This window comes from Girardinichthys multiradiatus, chromosome 13 (genome assembly GCF_021462225.1).
Source record: "Girardinichthys multiradiatus isolate DD_20200921_A chromosome 13, DD_fGirMul_XY1, whole genome shotgun sequence".
NCBI lineage: Eukaryota > Metazoa > Chordata > Actinopteri > Cyprinodontiformes > Goodeidae > Girardinichthys > Girardinichthys multiradiatus.
The window spans coordinates 34764751-34775939 of record NC_061806.1 but is presented as its reverse complement, the minus strand read 5'-3'; the positions used below and the strand labels follow the sequence as shown (position 1 = coordinate 34775939).

Here is an 11189-nt window from a genome sequence, read left to right as displayed (position 1 = left end):
TCTTCTCTGTCTGAGTGTCCTCTGCATGTGGGTCAAGTCAGCCTTAAAAACTATGACAGTAGCAGCAGGAGTTTACTAAGAGCTACTTTGGTTTATTCAAGGGTTCATAATCTGCCTTAGATTGTAAAAGTCAGAAACAATTAAAAACATAACACAATAACTAAAATAAGAAAATAAATGCAAGTTCACTTGTTTTTACGGGTACGAAATAGTAGTAGGTAAAGGCAAAATGGCAACCCAGAGGTACAATGAATTTGTCAAGAGATGAACCAATATCCAACCAGTTTACGTATGGCTCTTTGCTCTGATTGTTTTTTAGCAGTAAAAGCATATTTTTTACGTAGTTCACCCAATCTGTACATTAGATGTTTCATATGTAAGTCTAGACCAAGTGTGCTGTTTGGCATCTGTCCAGCTCCAGCCCATCAACATTTATCAACCTTTACTGATAAAATGACTTACCTCAATCCAATAACCACTTTTGATACACGTTTTCTTCTTCTTCCCTGCATGTGTTTTTAAAGCTGCTTGTCTTCCTATTTGCATTTTTCCATTGATGTCATTGAAAGACGCTATGATCTGAAAGATCTAAGGTATCATTTAAAAAAACAGAGGAAAAAATTTAAATTGTAAACCACTATTTTTTGTGACTAACCTAGAAGAGAACTAGTGTCTAGCTGCTTTAGCAAACACCCAGTAACACCAGTTTCGCCTGTCACTTTGCTACTGATACATTTTAATTTCCCCACTGAGCATCAATAAAGGATATTTCTATTCTAATCTATTCTGCTCTATTCTATTGCCCTCAAGAAGCAGTATCTGTCAAAAGGTGTGGAAAAATGAACTCTAATGTTTGTCGGGGATATGGGATGCATAGATGACATTTGTACATATCAAGATTTCTGCAAATACATACATATATACTACATGCACTGTTATTGCACATCTGTATTTATTTTGCCTCTTTTGAAGTTGTCAAAAAATAGTGACAACAAAGCCACCAAAAGCTGTAAAATGTCACTTTCTGTAAAGAACGTTTTCCAGATGTTTCATTTTTATTTGAGGTTCACCCACCATTACGTTATATGCTCAGGAGCTGTTCCCTTTCTCTGTGGATCAGTTTGTGGTTTATATGTCCACATTTATATCAATGAAGTGCCATATGAGCCACATTTCCTGCTTTTCTTCAGTTGTAGCCATGTTTTTGCCTCTTAGCCATATCCAGCTTACTCTGATCTCCCCTTCCATTGAACACACGAAACACGGCGAATAAACAGAAACGCTGTTTCGACTCAGAGGTTGCATTTCTTCTGTCTTTAACTCTGGGTGGCTCCAGCAGGAACGCTGGAACCGATGAAGGCTTCCCTTTATGAAACTCATTCAAAGTGTGTGTTTTATGACATTTGCTGATGTGATTTAGTGCCCTTGTTTGAGCTCAGAGGGGTTGAACGTGTCTGATTTATTGATTCTATTCCGACGAGAGTGACGACTAAAAGCTGCTGAAGTGGCTGGGAGAAATGGAAACGCTCATGCATTTATTTATGTCATGCATTTCATTCTTCTGGGTCTCGGTGAGAAATCTCGGCTCCAGCTGGTGTTTAATATTTGGACTGAATATAGGTGCACCGATCTAATGTTCTGATCAGACTGCAGAGAGTGATGATACTGCTACACTTTCTCTCAAAAAACAACATGTACCTCAGACAATAACTTTACATATTCAATATCCACTAAATCCAAGAGAAGTATTAGCTCAAATTTGTTTGAAGAACATAGCAAATATAACCAAATGTGAGTTGAAGTCATAGATTTTCTGTGATGTGTGAATCTGGTAGGGATGACTTCAGTGTTTAAACAAGGCAATAATTTAGTTAATTGAGATTCTCAGGTTTTTCCTTCTATGTTAATAATTTATAAATTTTGCACCTTTTTGGAAAACTTTACAGAGAAAACTGGATCAAAAAGCACACAATCAGGATTGAAACTTAGTTTAAAGATGTTTTGAACTCATCAGAAGACTGATTGTTATTTACATCTGTAATTTGATTATGGAGATGGATGATCTTGAATCTATCTCTGCTGTGACCAAAGAGAGCTTCTAAATTATCTGGATCTCCTGCTGTTTCCTGTTTCTCTGCATGTCAGTGACAACGTGGGGGAGTGTTGTGGTTGGGAGGGAGGACGGAGTGAACACGCAGAGAATGCAGTTAAATCATGCACACAGGAACATTAACAGAAAGCAACACTGGAAATATATTTCCCCAGATATCAGCATCACTAATATCCTTTAATATGTTGTTTTTCATAAACAGGAAGATGATGGAAGGATGGACAGAAAAATGGACAGAGATGCAGCTGCGGGGATTTGCTTTCTAATCTAGGTGCTGCACTTGCAGTACCTCCCTCAGTTTTCTTTTTTTACTTAACTCTAATTATCCTGCTGAGAAATAAATTTAGTTTGTGAGCTGGAAATTCAATTGATGTTTCCTCCAGGAAATCATTTTACAACAGTGGGGAGCACTCTGGAGTCGATAGGCCTCTTCTTATTACTGATACCAGTTTCAGTAGTTACATTACCAGCAGGTGCTGTAGATATTAGACGTCTCACTTTTACACAGCTCAGACCTTTATTGTACAGTGGGGAAAAAAGGTATTGTGCATGCCAACATTTCTTTCAGTAAATATACAGGTCCTTCTCACAAAATTAGCATATTGTGATAAAGTTAATTATTTTCCATAATGTCATGATGAAAATTTAACATTCATATATTTTAGATTCATTGCACACTAACTGAAATATTTTAGGTCTTTTATTGTCTTAATACGGATGATTTTGGCATACAGCTCATGAAAACCCAAAATTCCTATCTCACAAAATTAGCATATCATTAAAAGGGTCTCTAAACGAGCTATGAACCTAATCATCTGAATCAACGAGTTAACTCTAAACACCTGCAAAAGATTCCTGAGGCCTTTAAAACTCCCAGCCTGGTTCATCACTCAAAACCCCAATCATGGGTAAGACTGCTGACCTGACTGCTGTCCAGAAGGCCACTATGGACACCCTCAAGCAAGAGGGTAAGACACAGAAAGAAATTTCTGAACAAATAGGCTGTTCCCAGAGTGCTGTATCAAGGCACCTCAGTGGGAAGTCTGTGGGAAGGAAAAAGTGTGGCAGAAAACGCTGCACAACGAGAAGAGGTGACCGGACCCTGAGGAAGATTGTGGAGAAGGGCCAATTCCAGACCTTGGGGGACCTGCAGAAGCAGTGGACTGAGTCTGGAGTAGAAACATCCAGAGCCACCGTGCACAGGCGTGTGCAGGAAATGGGCTACAGGTGCCGCATTCCCCAGGTCAAGCCACTTTTGAACCAGAAACAGCGGCAGAAGCGCCAGACCTGGGATACAGAAGTCCAGTGTCAAGTACCCACAGTCAGTGATGGTCTGGGGTGCCATGTCAGCTGCTGGTGTTGGTCCACTGTGTTTTATCAAGGGCAGGGTCAATGCAGCTAGCTATCAGGAGATTTTGGAGCACTTCATGCTTCCATCTGCTGAAAAGCTTTATGGAGATGAAGATTTCATTTTTCAGCACGACCTGGCACCGGCTCACAGTGCCAAAACCACTGGTAAATGGTTTACTGACCATGGTATCACTGTGCTCAATTGGCCTGCCAACTCTCCTGACCTGAACCCCATAGAGAATCTGTGGGATATTGTGAAGAGAACGTTGAGAGACTCAAGACCCAACACTCTGGATGAGCTAAAGGCCGCTATCGAAGCATCCTGGGCCTCCATAAGACCTCAGCAGTGCCACAGGCTGATTGCCTCCATGCCACGCCGCATTGAAGCAGTCATTTCTGCAAAAGGATTCCCGACCAAGTATTGAGTGCATTCATGATTATTTGAAGGTTGACGTTTTTTGTATTAAAAACACTTTTCTTTTATTGGTCGGATGAAATATGCTAATTTTGTGAGATAGGAATTTTGGGTTTTCATGAGCTGTATGCCACAATCATCTGTATTAAGACAATAAAAGACCTGAAATATTTGAGTTAGTGTGCAATGAATCTAAAATATGGGCTGCATGGTGGCGCAGTTGGTAGCACTGTTGCCTTGCAGCAAGAAGGTCCTGGGTTCGATTCCCAGCCTGGGGTCTTTCTGCATGGAGTTTGCATGTTCTCCCCGTGCATGCGTGGGTTCTCACCGGGTACTCCGGCTTCCTCCCACAGTCCAAAGACATGCCTGTTAGGTTAATTGGTCTCTCTAAATTGACCTTAGGTGTATGAGTGTGTGCATGGTTGTTTGTGTGTTTCCCTGCAATGGACTGGCGATCTGTCCAGGGTGTACCCTGCCTCTCGCCCATAGACTGCTGGAGATAGGCACCAGCTCCCCCGCAACCCACTATGGAATAAGCGGTAGAAAATGACTGACTGACTAAAATATATGAATGTTAAATTTTCATCATGACATTATGGAAAATAATGAACTTTATCACAATATGCTAATTTTTTGAGAAGGACCTGTATCTCTAACTGAGCTATTTGACATGTAATCACACCAGGAAATCCACATGTGCAAAGAAATGAAAACAAGTTGAGAGTTTCCATGGCTGTTTTTAGAATCCTTGTGTTTTAAATCACCCTTGTTTTATCTTTAGAGGACTAAGTCAGCATCCTTTCTTCAGTTATGTTATGGTTTTATGTTCCCACCTCCAAAATTCACAGTTGATGTGTTGTTTTCAAGGTGATGTGAAGGAATGATGTTGAGATATAAACATAATGGGTTCATAATGGGTATTCTCCCAGTATTGAACTGGCTTATCAAAATTTTATTAGAGCTTCAACATGATTTTTCTTCCACTGTGGAGTCTTGCGCATTACTTGTTATCATAAAAGAACTGTGCCTGGTCTTTCCAGGTCTTTTTGAATCTCCCTGCAAGTATAAGTATAAGAATATTCGTTTGACTCTTCTGTCAAATCTCTTGTGAGGAGCAACTAGTTGGGGCTAGTTTATGGTGGATTGATGTTCTTTTTTCTTCGGGATTATGGCCCCAACAATGCTCATTGGAACATTCAGACAATCAGAAAAATGTTTGTAACCAGTGTCATCTAAAGGTTTTGCAACAGTAAGGTTGAAAAGGTATTTAGAGAGTTCTTTATTGTTACTCATCAGGAGATTTGTCATGTGGGATACGTTAGTAGTGAGAAAGCTATTTTTTTACAGATGGCCAGTAGATGATCAGTTAAGAATAAACAAGCTGATATTAATTTGCTCTCATAGGGGCAGGATTTCTTTCTAAATACTAACAGATTTCATTTATTGTCTTGGCTTTCTATAATGTGTGTTCATAGTCAATAAATTAGAATATGCGTTCGGATGAGGCTATTTAACCAGATTAAAGGTACCATTTGAAAATAACCTTTAAGCAGGTAATAAACATACTTTTCTTTAACCCACATTTCTGTAATAAAAATGTTTTTTTATTGGTCTGATGTTATATTCTAATCCTAAATGTTGTGTATTCATTAGCTGTACTTGAAAAATCATCATAATTAACAGAAATAAAGGCTTGAAAATGTTCTTTGTGTATTTAATCTTTATAATGTGTTTCATGTGATAGAGTTACAAAAATAAATGTGAGTCAGTCAGTCATTTTCTACCACTCCTTCCATAGTGGGTCGTGGGGAAGCTGGTGCCTATCTCCAGCAGTCTATAGGTGGGAGGTGGGGTACACCCTGGACAGGTCACCAGTCCATTGCAGCTAAAATAAATCTACTGTTCAATAATATTCTCAATTATTGAACTGGTCTGTACATATTCCTCGTGATTTTCAACTTTCTTACACATGTAGACTATGGACTTTATCATTCTGACATCTGGTGTAAACTTCATGTCAACTGCACCGTTACAATCAGAATCAGCTTTGGAGGCAGTCTGTTAGACCAACAAGAAGTGATTTACAGAGGTTAAAAACACAGGAACAAGCAAATAAACAATCACAACAGAAAATGCTGAACCTAATAAATAAGATACTGTTATTAGATTAAAATGTCATATCAATATATTAGAACTGATGCAATCACAATTCTTAAGTCATTAATGTCAAAAACGTTGAATCAGGTAAAAAAAAAAAAAAAAACCTAAACTGTGACACAAATCAGTGAAGACAAAACCTAATATTACAACTTTTGTAATGAAAACCAAAATAGTTGTAGGCACAAGATTAGATTAAAATCATATCCAGATGCAGACTAAAATATCCAATCTAGTCCATCTAGCACATTATTCCTTGGATATGTGACCACCAGATAAATTTGTGAATGTATTCTCCATTATATGGGTGAAAAGGCTCCATGAAATTCATTTACACAGCTGCAAAATTTTACAGACCCGTATTCTCACAGATCAAACTGTCTGGACCAGGGTGTAGGCCAGTTAAACTTAGATGCATCTTTGCCTGACTTAGTTCGATCTATCTCTATAAATGTCATGATCCTAAGAACTTTAGGGTTAGATAGTCAATTTGGTTTTCAGTTTTGTGTTATTCTTGTATTTCTGTTCATTCTTAGGTTTTGGTAGTTTGATTATAGTGTTTAGTCATGTCTACTGTGTCTTTCTGTGTCTTCTTGTGTTTAGTTACTTTCCAGATCTAAGTGATTCCCTCTGTGTTCGTTCCATATCCGTTGGTCGATTTTGGTCAACTCCTTCATTCATCTTCTGCACCAAAACATTTAGTTACACTCAACTGCTCTTTGTTTCAGTAATCACATCTCTTAGTACTCATGCTTCCACTTCTCGTTCATGTCATTGGCTTCTGCTGCTGTTCTCCACCTCCCCATGTGGAATGTTCCAGGAAAATGTTGGACTGGCAGCAAGCTTGATGAAAGTACCTATAATAGGCAAATGAGCATCAGAACTGTATATGACAATGAAGCAAAGTTTAAACAATACATTGTAAATACATTTTAAAGTGCTATAAGACATCCATCAACCAATTTGCTTTAGTGTCAGTTAAATTAATTATCCTGCATAATTTGATACTATTGTAAAATAATTAAATAAGGCTTTATATTAAAAATATATTACAAAATGGGGATATTATAATTCAGTTTTATAATACATTACTGAAACCTTTCGTATATTTTGCTCAGAATATTAAAATGAAGGATTTGGCGTCATATATTATGTATTGGCTTACCTCATATTGATGTTTTTGAAATTCAAACTTTTTTATTTATTTATTTGGCATCACATCATTTCAAGTTGTCAGATCTCTAAAAGCAAACAAAAAACGTCCAGCCTTCACTAGATCCAGGCATTATATATATATATATATATATGTGTATTTTTTTTCAGTTACTTACAGAGTTACGACTCTTACTGAGGGCAACCAGTAAGATATTTATAATTTAAACTAACTGAGAGGTACGCTGAATCCCTCTGTCCTGCTCTCTGATTGGCTCCAGCCAATCTATTATGATAATGAGGAAGGCGTGGCTCTGGGGACCGGAGACGCTGGGCTGCTGAGAAACGCCTCATTGTGTCGGTTGACCTGGAGTTGGCGCACCTTATACCCGGTTCTTTCACTGTGTAAAGCTCGCTCTCTTCGTGGATTTATTTGCATTCTTCTCTCGGTGCTTGCTGGGAAAGGATTCTTTTTACCGGGTTCGTCCCGGTTTAATTTTGGAAATAATTGGAGCGGCTGTGGATTAATGTGAACCGGGCAACGTGTTCGGGCTGAACGGACTTAGTCTTAACGGAGTCTTTGGAGATGAGCAGAAAGAAAGGTGTGTTTCAACTTGTTTTTATTGCGCTTTTTTGCAGGACACAATGTCGTTCTCCCACTGTGTGTGTGCGTGCATGCCGAGTGAATGCAGTTTTATAGTGTGTGTTTGTGCGATAGACAGATTAAATAGTTTTTTGTTTTTTTTGCATGATGGCGTGACCTTTATCCTCGTGGTTTTTATGAAAAAGCGCGTGCGCATTTGGCACCTCTGATTGACAGCTGCCAGTCAGCTGGACGTCAGCATGCGCAGCTGCACTAATAAAACTACCTCAGGGCCACGTGCATCTGTTATCTGCACGCATATTCAGTCATTGTTTAACTTCAGTCTCATCCTGTCTGATGCTGACATGATGCTGACATGATGCTGGTGGCTCTGGGTGCGTGTGCTTGGGGAGTAAAGCCTCCACTTCAGTGGTTCCTCTCTGCGTTCCCCGTGAAAGTCTGATCATATCTAACTGCAGGATCGGCGCGGACGTTTTGGGTGGGAGTCTTTGTCTTCCCTTCTGTGTATAGGTGCATTTTCAGTGATCGGTTTCACAGATCTGAATCTGTCTGTCTGTTTGGACCGCCTCAGCCCAGGTCCTCTGACAGCCGCAGAGTCCCCTCTCAGCTCAGCAGAGGTGGTATTTCAGGTCCAGGATTCCTCTTGTTCTGGTTCCAGGTACCTGGCGGCGCACAACTGCGACTGACGTTAATGCTCATAAATGATTTATTCACCGGGGACTTTAGTCTCTTGAAAGGGCCAATCACTGAACCGATCAATAGTTCTTATTGCTCGTATAGTGAAACAGCTCTTATCGGATAGGATTTCGGGCGTGTGGTGGGAAGATCATGCCGTAATACCTCATTAGACTTTTCTGCGTAACCTCCCAGGGTAAATAAGATAGATGGCCTGTTCTGTTTCGGAGATTTCATACTCCTTCTGCATTATATTTCTGTATTTTGCGGACAGAATTATAAATAATTTTGAAGTTTAGCTGATTTGCTATCTTTAAACAGTTTGCTTCACTGGGAGTATTCCTGGGTGTTAAACTGCTACCAAACCGCCTTCACTCTACATACGCAGCAGAAGCAAGTTGATCGCCTCTGGGTGGAGAATTTTGATCATTTTGTTAATGACGTGGATGAAGTCTGCTCCTCCTGGTTCAGCAGTCAGAAAAAAAGTGAAATCTGTTCAGCAGAGCTCCCACTGAGCAGCTTGTTTTTGTTAGAAAATTCAGACTAAAAGAGCTTTCCCTGTGTCAAACAAATAACTAATTTCATATTAAGCCAGAATGAATGCCTCTGGTCGATTTCATGGTGTTGTTTTTGTAAATCTTTTTCTAAATTCTGATTTATGTTATTTTGACAAAATACAATTATATCCATGTTTCATCAATAAGAAGATATTTAGGAACATTTAGGAAGCTTCTAATAAATATTTATAAAGCATAACCATAAAATAACAGAACAATTTAAGGTATTGTTTGTCATTTTACCAGACTTTGTGATTTTTAAAGTTCATATGTGGCACACTGCACTGATTTATTTATCTCAACCTGCTGTTTGATTAGATTTTTAACATAAAATGGAGCCTCTGTCCCTCTGAGTTTCTTTTATTCTTTGAATAGGATCGCTCTAAGACGAAGATATGATCTAAACATGATATTTATATCAGGTATTTGCAATATGTATTTTAAACAAGTTGTCTTTGAGTTGGTATTCTTGTTGTTTAATCTTCACAAAGAAATATGAAAAATATCAAAAAAACTAAAATAATCCTAATAGGGAGCTGAAGAACAGCAGGACCACCACAACAAGTCTGCAAAACTTTCTTTCTTTTGGGAAAATACTGAATATATTGCCAATAAGAGCTGCTGTTTAGGCACTGCTTGGCAATTTAAGGGTAAAATTTCAGAGTAAACATCTCAAATTGTGTGTAATTGGCATCCTTCGGCCTCTCATTAACCATGCTGCGCATAGATTTAGAGTATTAACAGTTAATTTCTGTTATCATTGGAGGTAAAAGAGCAGCTGCTCTGAAGGTCATCCTCTTCATTTATGTTTTTTCTTTTTTTACTTTTGTTCAGAAATAAAAAGTGAGGCCCACCTGTCGCTTCAGAAAGGACACCGTTCCACCAATTAGCCGTCCCTTATGAGCAGGATATTGAATTGATAATGTCAGTGTTGATGTTTTTTGGCATCAGAGTCGCGGCGGAGGTGCGGAGGACTAAGTCAGCATGCAGAGTTACTGCTGCATGTCGGGCACAGACTGTATTCTGTCAGCGAATGCAAACAAGTTAATATATGTGGGAGGAGATGAGGTCTAATGGAGGTTAAATACACATTTACCGCTATTTTACAAGGAAAATGACTGCCGGCGATATCTGATTTAAAAGCCGGACATAAATGTTTATGAGCAGATCATATCTGCTCGTGTGCAGAATAATGTGAGGTTGAGGCAAAAGACACAGAAGTGAGGGTTAGGAAACGGTTTGTTGCATCAGTGACTGCTGCAGTTTTATTTTGATTAACTATTATTGTATTTGTCATACATGTGGGGTGTACTTTCAAGGATAATCTTTGCAAATGTTTAAAGGTTATTTATTTGCTTCACTGTTTTATTTTTATGTGTATAGTAAAGGCAGGTGCAACTTGTTTAGCCTATCACATAAAGGCACATCACTACTCTGGTGTTAGGTCTGCTGAGATGTGAGTTTTTAAACCCAGACTAGTGAGTTTTTGAGCACATGGACTATTTGTAAAGAAAAAAATTAAATGATTACCTTTTACTTCTTATGTGATTCTCTTGGGAGATCCAAGGACTATGATAAAAGCATAACATGAGTTATGGCCCATAACTACTAATACTTCCCAGCGGACAAGCCTGTAAGCTAGGATAACACAAATGGATGCCATTAAATCGTGTCCGGAGCCAGGCTTTGGAGGACCGATACTAATTTAGACCAATATCGATTTATTCTGAAGAAGGAGAAGCTACATCATGTTTAAGATTTTATTCTCTGTAAAACAGGGTTTTATTATTATTGAACACAGACTAACATTTTAACCTGGCTTTTGCATCCTATATTACTGATTAGTGTAGTTAGCTGAGCTAGCATGAGTGAAACAGCACTGCCTGTGTATTTCCTCGAGAATGTAGATCTTTTCCTTAATTCTGAGATTTCCAAAAAGCTGCTATGCCTCAAATCCAGCAAGTTTCATAAGAGAGACTGATAGCTCAGAAGTATAAGACAGTAACATTGTTATACATTTTAATATATCTTCAGCCTTCCTTTTATCTGCTTGCGATCTTATGCTTTAAGACATGTTTCACCATGTTGCAGAAAATACAGTTTTTTTTACATCTCCATGTCTGTAACTATATATTCTTAAACATCTCACCGATACAGAACACTTTGTTC

The 11189-nt window shown here is 38.6% G+C and overlaps 1 protein-coding gene across 3 annotated transcripts in view; it reads left to right on the top strand.

The window, feature by feature from the left end:
* Positions 1-7510: 7510 nt before the first annotated feature.
* The window catches only part of LOC124879129 (semaphorin-6D-like), a 227913-nt gene continuing 224234 nt past the window's right edge, over positions 7511-11189 (top strand). For all 3 annotated transcript variants that reach the window (XM_047383469.1, XM_047383470.1, XM_047383468.1), the window contains exon 1: positions 7511-7786. The gene's annotated coding sequence lies outside the window, so the exon portion shown is untranslated. The remainder of the gene's footprint in view (positions 7787-11189) is intronic.